The sequence below is a fragment of the Macaca nemestrina genome, chromosome 8 (assembly GCF_043159975.1).
Source record: "Macaca nemestrina isolate mMacNem1 chromosome 8, mMacNem.hap1, whole genome shotgun sequence".
NCBI lineage: Eukaryota > Metazoa > Chordata > Mammalia > Primates > Cercopithecidae > Macaca > Macaca nemestrina.
Genome location: NC_092132.1, coordinates 79,415,282 through 79,426,442, shown reverse-complemented (window position 1 = coordinate 79,426,442; position 11,161 = coordinate 79,415,282). Strand labels below are relative to the sequence as shown.

Here is an 11,161-nt window from a genome sequence, read left to right as displayed (position 1 = left end):
AAATTTGACCCAGTTTAAATGTCACATCCTTAGTGAAGCCTTTCCTGAACTCCTCAGCTGGAAGAAATCTCTCTTATGAAGTCCTATAGGACCATCTGTACTTCTCTTAAGGTGCCTTCCTTTCTGCATATTGTATTGTATTTCTTTGTATACACATTTGGATCTCTCTGGACTCCTAAATTCAGATGTTCTTCAAAGACCAGTGCTGGAGCCCCTTGTTTTGTCAGTCTACGTTACATACATACACACACAGAGAGACACACATATATCCCCCCACCATGACCATCCTCCCCACTGCTTCATAATCTCTTACCTCATGAACATGACTCCAAAATCTCTATTCTTTCTCCCAAAGTTCAGTCACTAATTTCTGACTACCTGCTAGATTTCTGTGCCACAATGTCCCTTTAAATCTCAAACTCACTAAGTCTACAATGGAAATGATCACCCTCCCTGCCCAACTTTCTTCCTCTGATCTCCTTGTGTTAATGACACCAATATCATCCTGTTCAGTTGGGTGCAAAACTCCCCAACCATCCTCACTGCCCACATCCAATGAGTTAAAAGCCTTGCCAACTTCATTTCTGTAATATTATTGTAATTTTAACCCTGTCTACTTACCCCATCTCTCTCTGCCCCATACTTCAACTAATACTGCATCTTGCCTATCGCTGTATCCACAGTATCTAGAATAGTACTTTATCTAGAGTGGAAGATCAATAAATACAAAATAAAATAATGAATGGAAGAATGAATAAATTTTCCACCTCAATGCCTTTACTCAGGCAATTCTCTTATCTTGGAATGCTCTTGTATCATATTGCCAGTATTTGCAGTATTCTTCAAGATACAGCTCAAATGCTTGCCCTCTATGAGATTTTCTCACAGAGACAGATTTCGTATGTCTGTATTAGTCAAGGTTGTTGGTTGCAAACAATAGTAGCCAACTCTGATAATTTTGAAGAACAGCAAAAATGATTTGTTGAATAGATGTGGAGATTCACAAAATGGATGGCTGAAAAGCAGGCGGGGTTATCTGTAGGCCAGACAGAAGCATCTGGCAAGGATGCCATCACCTTTATTGTCACCATATCCCACTGCTGCTGCTAGGTCTAGGAGCCAATATGATATCTTCTTCCTATCTTTCATCTGTCACCACTTGCTTAAGATTTGAAGTCCAGGGTGAGTACATACATTTGTTAATCCTAAGTTAAGTGCTCACAGTCAAAATGGTAGGGTTCAAGGACACAGAATATCTGACTCCTTGACTTTCATAGTAGATGGCAAGACTCTGCCTCTCCCAAAGACCCATACAATGGGAGAGTCCCTACATTTACAAAATAATTCAGCTACTGGGAAGCCAAAATAAAGCAACAAATGTCCACTGCCCTCCAGCATACACGTCTTCACTCTTCTGCAAGATTGTAAGTCCCGTGAAGGCAGAATTTGTCTGACTCATTTTTGTATCCACTGAAGTTCCTAGAAAAGCACCTTGCACTTCTGCTAGTTGAGATAGTTCCTTTCTGATTACTTTATCATATCCATCCCATTAAAAAATTTCTAGTTTAAGCTACTCCCATGCCACTGTAAATTTTTCAGATTCTCAAAATTTTGGTCGTTTTTGTTTTGTTTTGAGATGGAGTCTCGCTCTGTTGCCAGGCTGGAGTGCAGTGGTACAATCTCAGCTCACTGCAACCTCCGCCTCCTGGGTTTAAGCGATTCTCCTGCCTCAGCCTCCTGAGTAGCTGGGACTACAGGCACCCGCAACCACATCTGGCTAATTTTTGTATTTTTAGTACAGATGGGGTTTCATCCTGTTGGCCAGGCTAATCTCAAACTCCTGACCTCAAGTGATCTGCCCACCTCGGCCTCCCAAAGTGCTGTGATTACAGGCATGAGCCACGGTGCCCGGCCTTGGCCATCCCTTTTATGAAAAAAACACAATTACTTTTGCACCAACCTACTATTTGTCAAATAAGAAAATGAATGATGCTCCTTGTAAGCAAAGAAGCCACAGTGTTTTACATACATTGATTTTCTCACTTCTGACCAGTTTGTTAGCTGTTTTTTGCTGTAGCACTTGATATACAATTATGAACACTTTTAAAACTAATAAAGCACTCAAATTCTGTTATTGAAAGGTAAATCTTCAGTTCCTCCACTTAACCATACACCTTTATTTTCTGTTCTCAGTTCCTGGGGCTGAGAAACCCTACTTTGTAATTTTTCTCAATCAAATTTCCACTTAATTACTCAAAGTAGCTAACAATAAAAACATCGGCTGGGTGTGGTGGCTCACACCTGTAATCCCAGCACTTTGGGAGGCCGAGGCAGGTGGCTCACGAGGTCAGAAGATAGAGACCATCTTGGCTAACAAGGTGAAACCCCATCTCTACTAAAAAAAAAACAAAAACAAAAACAAAAACCAGCCAGGCATGGTGGCAGGCACCTGTAGTCCCCGCTACTCGGGAGGCTAAGGCAGGAGAATGGCGTGAACCCGGGAGGCAGAGCTTGCAATGAGCCGTGATTGCGCCACTGCACTCCAGCCTGGGCAACAGAGTGAGACTCCATCTCAAAAAAAAAAAAAAAAAGAAAAACAAAATCAATCTATTTCTTTATACTGTGTCTCATTTAATTTCTCACTTCTTGTTACAAGCATTTCTTTCTTATTGCTGAAAGTTCATGCACTGCATTGCTCCTTTAAACTTCAAACTCACTAGGTCTAAAATGGAAACGGTTTTTTATCTTATCTATTTTGTTTGAAAGTTTTTTAGTTTAAGCTACTCCATAGCACCTTCAGATTTTCAGACTGATCACATTTCTGATGTCTGCTTTACATTTTTGTCTTCTCTAACACCTTCTATCATCTTTATGGGCAGCAACCATTTCCTGGGTTCACTGAGTACCCAACACACAATCAATATTTGTTGAACAAACTGATTAATAAGAAATGAGAAGTAGTGTGGCTTAAGGAATTACAGGGATGTCTGACTCAAGCACATAAATGGTAGCAATTATATTCATACTATCATTATTAATACAATGTGGTTCAGGGGTTCTCAAAGTGTGGTTCATAGACTCTAGGGTGTCCTAGAGGCTCTTTCAGAGGGTCTACAAGATCAAAACTCTTTCCTAAGAATACAAAGGCATTATTTGCCCTTTACACTGTGTTGACATTTGCAATGATTATATGAAAGAAAGGGTAAAACTGCTGGTTCTTAGCACAGAGCAAACTGTGCTACCAGTCATTTCATTCTTTACCGCTATGTACTCACATTTCAAAAATGCCAGTTTTAGCTTACACATGTCCTTGAAGTAAAGATTATTAGTTTTATGATATGTCAACTCTTGAGTCCACATCTTCTTAATATTCTGTGGGATGAAATGAGAAGAGTGTGTACAGCGCTTATGCTGCTTGATGCTTGTCTCAAGGAAAACACTTGTGCCATTGTTTGTACTGGGAACTGAAGCAGCTGCTTTTTTCATGAAATACCATTTCACCTGAAACAATGACTGACAGACAAATTAGGGTTATTAAGAGTTTGGTATTTGACAGACATTTTCTCTAAAAGGATACAATTTTATCTCAAGGTAAACAACTGACAGGATTTGTCATCAACAACAAAGTCCAAACTTTCAAGTGAATACTAGAATTTTGGAAAATATTATCCACTACCATGAGTTTAATTCTTAACGTATTTCTGATTAGATCAATGATGATTTTAATGAATATGATTTTTTATATTGTGTAACAAAATATACCAACATTTGGAAAATCTGCATAACAAAATGAAACAATATTTTTTAAATGATGAATGTATAATTTGCAAAAGTGTGCAATGACAAAAAGATACATTCAGAACTCAAGAGAGGCCAGTGGATTTTAATGTAATAGAGTAAGAAAAAAACATTTGTAATAAAGTTTCAGATTTTACATTGCAACAAACCTGTAAGAAACTACCATTTGTCAAGTTTGGGTGTTGTATCAAAGACTATCCACAATTATATGAAAAGCCTATTAAAATACTACTCCCTTTTCCAACTGCATATGTATGTGAGGTTAGATTTTCTTCACATAAGTCAACCAAAAAAATATATTGCAACAATTTGAATGCAGAAACAGATATGTACATTTAGCTGTCTTCTATTAAATCAGATATTAAGGATATTTGCAAAAATGTAAAACATTTTTCACTATTTTTTTTGTTTTGGAAAATACAGTTTTTTTCTTACAAAAGTGTTATTTATGTTAACATGTAATAGATTTATTATAGTTATTTTTAAATAAATATTTTAAAAATTTAAATTTCTAATATGATAAATATTGATAGACATAACTCACATAAACAAGAGCTCTTTGAGATCCACAATATTTTTTTGTTATTCAGTATGACCTTTTATCACTCTTTTAAAAATTTATAGACTTTTTTTTTTTAGAGTACTTTTAGGTGTATAGAAAAATTAAGCAGGAAGTCGAGTTTCCATAAAACTCCTCATTCCTACACACACACACACACACACACACACACACCCCAACGCTGCCCCCCAACAATTTCCTGTATTATTAACATGTTGCATTAATGCAGTATGTTTATTATAATTGATGAATCAATACTGATACAATATTATTAACCAAAGTCCACACTTTACATTAAGGTTCACTCTTTCTGTTGTACATTCTATGGGTTTCGACAAATATATAATGACATGTGGCTGCTATTATAATGTTATACAGACTAGCTTCACTGTCCTAAACATTTTCTGTCTTCTACTTACTCATTCTTCCCTCCCTCCTCTTGAACTCCTGGCAACCACTGGTCCTTTTACTGTCTTATCTAGTTTTGCCTTCTCTAGAATGTCATGTTGGAATCTTATAGTATCATATAGTAATCATATAGCTTTTTCAGATTGGCTTCTTTTGCTTAGCAATATGCATTTAAGGTTTCTCCCTGTTTTTTTTCTAGCTAATGACTCATTTCTTTTTAGCAATGAATTATATGCCATTGTAAGAATGTTTCATGTTTGTTTATTCATTCATCTATTGATGGACATCTTGGGCGATTTCAAGTTTTGGCAATTATGAATAAAGCTGCTATAAACATTCACGTGCAGGTTTTTTGTGTATGTATGTTTTCAACTCATTGAGGTAAATTCCAAGGAGCACCACTGTTGGATTGTATGGTAAGAGTGTGTTTAGTTTTTAAGAAATTGCCAAATTGTCTGCCAAAGTGGCTATATCATTTTGCATTTCCATTCACAATGAATGAAAATTCTTGTTGTTTCACATTCTCGCCAGCATTTGGTGTTGTCAGTGTTCTGGGGTTTAGCCACTCTAACAGGTATGTAATGGTATCTCATTGTTTTAATTTGCAATTTCCTTATGACATATTATATGGAATATATTTTCATATGCTTATTTGCCATCTGTATATTTTGTTTCATGAGGTGTGTAGGCCTTTTGCCCATTTTTAATTGGGTTCTTTGTTTTCTTATTGTTGAGTTTTAAGAGTTCTTTTATATTTTTTGGATACCAATCCTATATCAGAATGTGTTTTATAAAGATGTTCTTCCAGTCTGGGGCTTGTCTTTTCATTCTCTGAACATTGGCTTTTACAGATCAGAAGATTTTTTTTCACTTTAAAGAAGTCCAGTTTACCTTTATTCTTTTATCAACCGTGCATTTGGTGTTTTGTCTAAAAAGTGATTACTAGCTCAAATTAACTTAGATTTTCTTCTTTGTTATCTTCTAGGAGTTTTATCATTTTGCATTTTACATTTAGGTCTATAAACAATGTTAATTTTTATGAAGGGTGTAAGGTCTATGTCTAGAATTTTTTTTTTTTTTTTTTTTTTGTTTGCATGTGGATGTCCTGTTCTAGCATCATTTGCTGAGAAGTCTATCTTTTCTCCATCATATTGCCTTTGCTCTTTTGTCAAAGATCAGTTGACTATATTTGTATGAGTCTATTTCCAGACTCTATATTCTGTTCCATTGATGTATTTGTCTGTTCTTTTAACAATACCATACTGTCTTGATTACTGTAGCTTTGTAGTAAGTCTTAATGTCTGGTAGTATCAGTTCTCTAACTTTATTTTTCTTCTTCAATGTATTGGCTATTGTGTCTTTTGCCTTTCTCTATCAGTCATCTTAAAATAAGTTTGTTAATGTTCACAAACTAAACTTGCTGAGCTTTTGAGTAGCACTGCATTGAGGCTATAGATCAAATTGGGAAGAAATGATATTTTAACAATATTGAGTCTTCTTATCCATGCACATGAAATATCTCTCCATTTATTTAGGTCTTTCTGGACTTCTTATCCAAGTTTTATAGCTTTTGTCATATAAATCTTGAACATATTTTATTTAGATTTATACCGAAGTATTTCATTGTTTTGGTGCTAATATAAACGGTATTGTGTTACTAATTTCAAACTCTAATTGTTCATTACTAATAATTGAACATAGCCTTTTAATTTGACTTTTATTTCTTCTTCTCTAGAATTTCTTCTTTTCCTCTTAAATAATTTTTTAAAGTTTTTTTTTTGTTGTTTCTCGAGATGGAGTATCGCTCTGTCGCCCAGGCTGGAGTACAGTGGTGTGACCTCGGCTCACTGCAACCTCCACCTGCTGGGTTCAAGCGATTCTTCGGCCTCAGCCGCCTGACTAGCTAGAACTACAGGTGTGCACCACCACAACTGGCTAATTTTTCTATTTTCAGTGGAAATGAGGTTTCACCATGTTGACCAGGCTGGTCTCGAACTCCTAACCTCAAGTGATCCACCCGCCTCAGCCTCTCAAAGTGCTGGGATTACAGGGGTGAGTCACCATGGCTGACCCCTCTTAAATGATTTTTAAGAGTGTAAAGGAGTCTCGAGGTCACAATGTTTGTGAAGAGTAGTGTGTTCTGGAATGAACGTGGTCTTTGGAGCCATGTGGAAGAAACTAGTTTTCAGTTCTATCTTTAACACTTATTTTCTCTATTGCTATAGGGACCTTATTCAGCTTTTCTTTGTCTCAGTTTGCCTGTGAGCAAAATGTGATAATAAAAAATAACTACTACATAGGGCTGCCTTTGGGATAAAAGTGATAATATCTGGAGTGTGTTTGACACATAAAAGGAACACGATTAGTAGTAAGTATTGATATTTATATTGTTTTGACCCAGTCATTTTACACTAGAGAATAAATCTCAAGAAAATAACTTCAAAGGTGGTACTGGGCTGAAAGACATTTTATAAAAAGTGTTTATATCAGCATTCTAAATAATAGTAGCAACATGTCTGTTTACCATATTTTGACATGTTAGAATCCAATTATGACCATAAGAAACCCATAACGCCTGTGTTATAAACTAAATTTTTTTTCTTCAAGGAAAGAATTGTTGTATTACTGATAAGAGTCATTAAGATGATTATTGTGAATCACCACCTTTAACCTTAAATTCCAGCAAAGCAATGAAGATTGGTATGCTGTAGATGTTGCCTTTCAAGATGGAACCTTCTAGAAATGGCACAGCAAAATTCTCAAGAGAAATTTTACCCGTGGAAGTTCATTCCAACTGCCGATTTGCCAGACCCAGGTTTTAGTGGCCTTCTGAAAGATTCTCCCTGGGGCCTGAAAGCTTAAAGGAATGAATAACTCCTCCCTCCTCAGGCCCAGTCCCAAGGCACAAGGCCACTTGCACCAGCAGCCTGCGTCAGCAAGATAGCAGAAGCAGGAAGAGAGCTGGCCAGAAGACACATACTCCCTGAAGATCGAGAGGGAGGCTGTCTGGGTACTACATAGCAGTCACATCAGACTGGGAAATTTCCTGCTTACAGAGGACTATAAAACCCCTGACCCATCCTCATTCTGGGCTGATGCCATTTTAGGTCTCAGCCCCACCCAGGTGCTTATTAAAACATGCGTTGCTCCACACTGCCTCGTGTTGTCTTTTAGCGTGCTCTCAGAGTTCGAACCAATACAAGAGCCTTGCATCTGGTGCCGAAACCCAGGAGGGGCTTTGGTCCATGTCCCTCGGGGACCTACCGCTTCACCTGGGAGAGCAGGCCACAGCAGCCAGACAAAGGAAGCTCCCCAGCCTCCAGTTGGCCTCTCTGTGCGTGCACATCGGTCACTTATCTCACTTAACTGGTTTCTCTGGTCCAAAAATCCAACACTGGTTCAAAAAGACTCCAGTGTGTGCCAGGCACTCGCTGATCATCAGGTCTTAGGGGGATGCCTCTAAGTAATTTGATTCTGTTCCGGGAATGAAAAAGGCAGCAGTGACCATCACTCCTTTTATTGTTTCCCTCTGGCTGTCCAGGACACCCTCCTTTTCCCTGTTCTCTGGAGCCTACCCCCGTTATGGGAAATGTCCAGTCTCCTATTCCAAAGGACAGCCCTCTAGGCTGTCTCATCAAAACCTGCAAACCTTAGGCCTCAGGCAAGACATCCGCCCTAAGTGCCTTGTCTTTTTTTTTGCAATTCAGTCTGGCCACAGTATGCATTAGATAACGGATCCAAATGGTCCGCAAATGGAACATTCAACTTTACAATTTTAACTGATTCAAGCAATTATTGTTGACGACTGGAGAAACGGGGAGAAATTCCTTACGTCCAGGCCTTTTTGCACTCAGATCACAACCCAAGCTCTGCAATTCTTGCTCACCTATTCAAATCCTTCTTCATTCTCACTGTGCAGATTGCCTTTCACCTCCCCACCCCACCTCTTTATCCTCATTAGATCCAGCTGACTGCTGTCCACCCCTCCCAGCCCCTACCTCTCCCTCTCAACTGTCTTTTTTAACCCCCAAACCTCCTCTTTATCTTCTCAGCTGTGATCTTCTCAGCCACCATCTTCCCAGCCGCCATCTTCCCAGTAAGCAGTATTTACTTATTTTCCTACACTGTCCCCTCTTCAGGGCAATTCTAGTATTGCCTGTACCCATTTTCCTCCCCAACCACCCTCTCTTGATGCTTGTAAACCCATCCTGCCAGCTTACTCCCCTGTCTATCCTCCACTGCCTGTTAACTCAACCCCCCTTTCCCCTTCAAACCCTCAGCAGGAACCACTTCCATGTTCTTCCTTCTCTCCTGCCCATACTGGCTCAGGCGGCATCTTTGACCCATGCCCCACCCTTACTTCAGCCATCTGTGCTAGAGTGCCCCCTTCAGGAAGTATCAGGAATTGATGGTATTGTTAGAGTTCAAGTTCCTTCTCCCTCACTGATACCTCTCAAATTAACAAAAGACTTGGTTCATTTCCAGAAGACCCTACCTTTTATGTTAGAGAGTTTCAGTACCTCACTCAGTCTTATGAACTAACTTGGCATGACCTCTATATTATCCTTTCTTCCACTCTCACCCCAGAAGACCAGGACCATATCTGGACCCTAGCTCAGGCACATGCTGATACAATTCATCACCAATCTCCTGCCTAGCCTACTGGTGCAGAGGTAGTCCCTAACCAGGATCCCACTGGGATTATCAAGACAGGGCCCCTGGACACCACCATCGAGACCACATGATTGTGTGTCTCCTAGGAGGACTCAAAAAGGGTACCCTAAAGCAGTCAACTATGAAAAACTTTCAGGAATCACCCAAGGTCCTGATGAAAACCCAGCCCTTTTTCTCTCTCATTTAACTGAAGCCATGAGAAAGTATACCAACCTAAGGCCAGCCAGCCCAAAAGGAACTAGTATCTTAAACCTTCGGTTCATCTCCCAATCCACCTCTGAAATTCGGTGCAAGCTTCAGAAGCTTGACGACCACCCTCAAACCCCACAATGAGACTTTCTTAATTTAGCCTTCAAAGTCTTCAACAATTGTGATGAAGAAAGTAAACGGCAAAAATAGGAAGAGTTTCAAATGCTTGCCTCTGCCATCAAGGGTCCTGCAGGTCCACAGGGCCACAGCTCCACACAGAAGCCTCCTAGCCATCTACCTTCACCTGGTGCCTGTTTCAAGTGCAGTAATGAAGGCCACTGGTCCAGACAATGCCCAAACCCAGGTAAGCCCACCAGGCCATGCCCCCTCTACAGAAGACCCCACTGGAAGTCAGACTGTGGGTGGCTCCCACAAGGACCGCCCCCATCCCTTCCTGAGCCGGCCAAAATCTCCTACTCAGATCTCGTCAGCCTTGCCACTGAAGACTGACAGTGTCCTGGAACGGATGCCCCGCAACTGCCATCTGTTCCTCCGAGCCAAGGGTAACCCTGATGGTGGCAGGTAGGCCAGTATGTCTTTTAAAATTAATACCCAGGCAACCTACTCTGCTTTACCTAATTTTTCAGGACCCACCAAGTCCTCCCAAGTCTCTGTTGTGGGAATTGATGGACAAGTCTCCAAACTCCAAGCCCGTCTTCCACTTTTCTGCTCCCTGCACACCTTTTCCTTCACTCATTCTTTCTTAGTCCTGCCATCATGCCCGACTTTGCTCCTAGGCAGAGACATCCTTTCAAAACTCCACACTACTCTCCACTTCCATGTTCCCCATAGTACCCAACGCATCAACCCAGACCTCTCCAGGGCTTCCAACTTTTTTCTTCTCCTCCAACCTCCCACCTTAAAACATGCTACCTTTCCTTATTCCCCATCCATAGTTAACCCTGCTGTTTGCGATACTTCCACACCCTCAGTCGCAAAACACCACACCTCCGTCCACATTACCCTTAAAGAGCCCACCCAGTTCCTATCACAGAAGCAGTTTTCCCATCCCCCAAGCAGCTCTTATAGGCTTAAATCCTATCATTTCTTGCCTCTTCACCAGTCATCTACTCTACCTAACAGACTCCCATTTTAACACACCAATTCTATCTGAAAAAAAGCCAGATGGAACTTATCACTTAGTCCAGGACCTCAGGCTCATTAACCAAGCTGTACTCCCAGTATGTCCAGTAGTTCCTAACCCATATATTTTACTTTTTGCAATTCCCTCCAATACCACACATTTTTCTGTTCTAAACCTAAAGGATTTTTTTTTTTCACAATTCCTTTACACCCTGATTCCCAAAACCTCTTTGTCTTTACATGGGAAACCCTGTTACCCACCTTTCACATCAGCTTACCTGGTGCATACTACCTCAAGGTTTTAGAGACAGTCCCCATCTTTTCAGACAGGCTCTTGCTCGCGACCTCTGTACCTTATCCCTAAAACCGTCCACTCTCCTTCAGTATGTT

General features: G+C 40.0%; 1 pseudogene; it reads left to right on the top strand.

The window, feature by feature from the left end:
- The first annotated feature begins 3,677 nt into the window (after positions 1-3,677).
- LOC139355596 (transcription factor NF-E4-like) lies at positions 3,678-10,195 on the top strand (annotated as a pseudogene).
- The last annotated feature ends 966 nt before the right edge of the window (positions 10,196-11,161 follow it).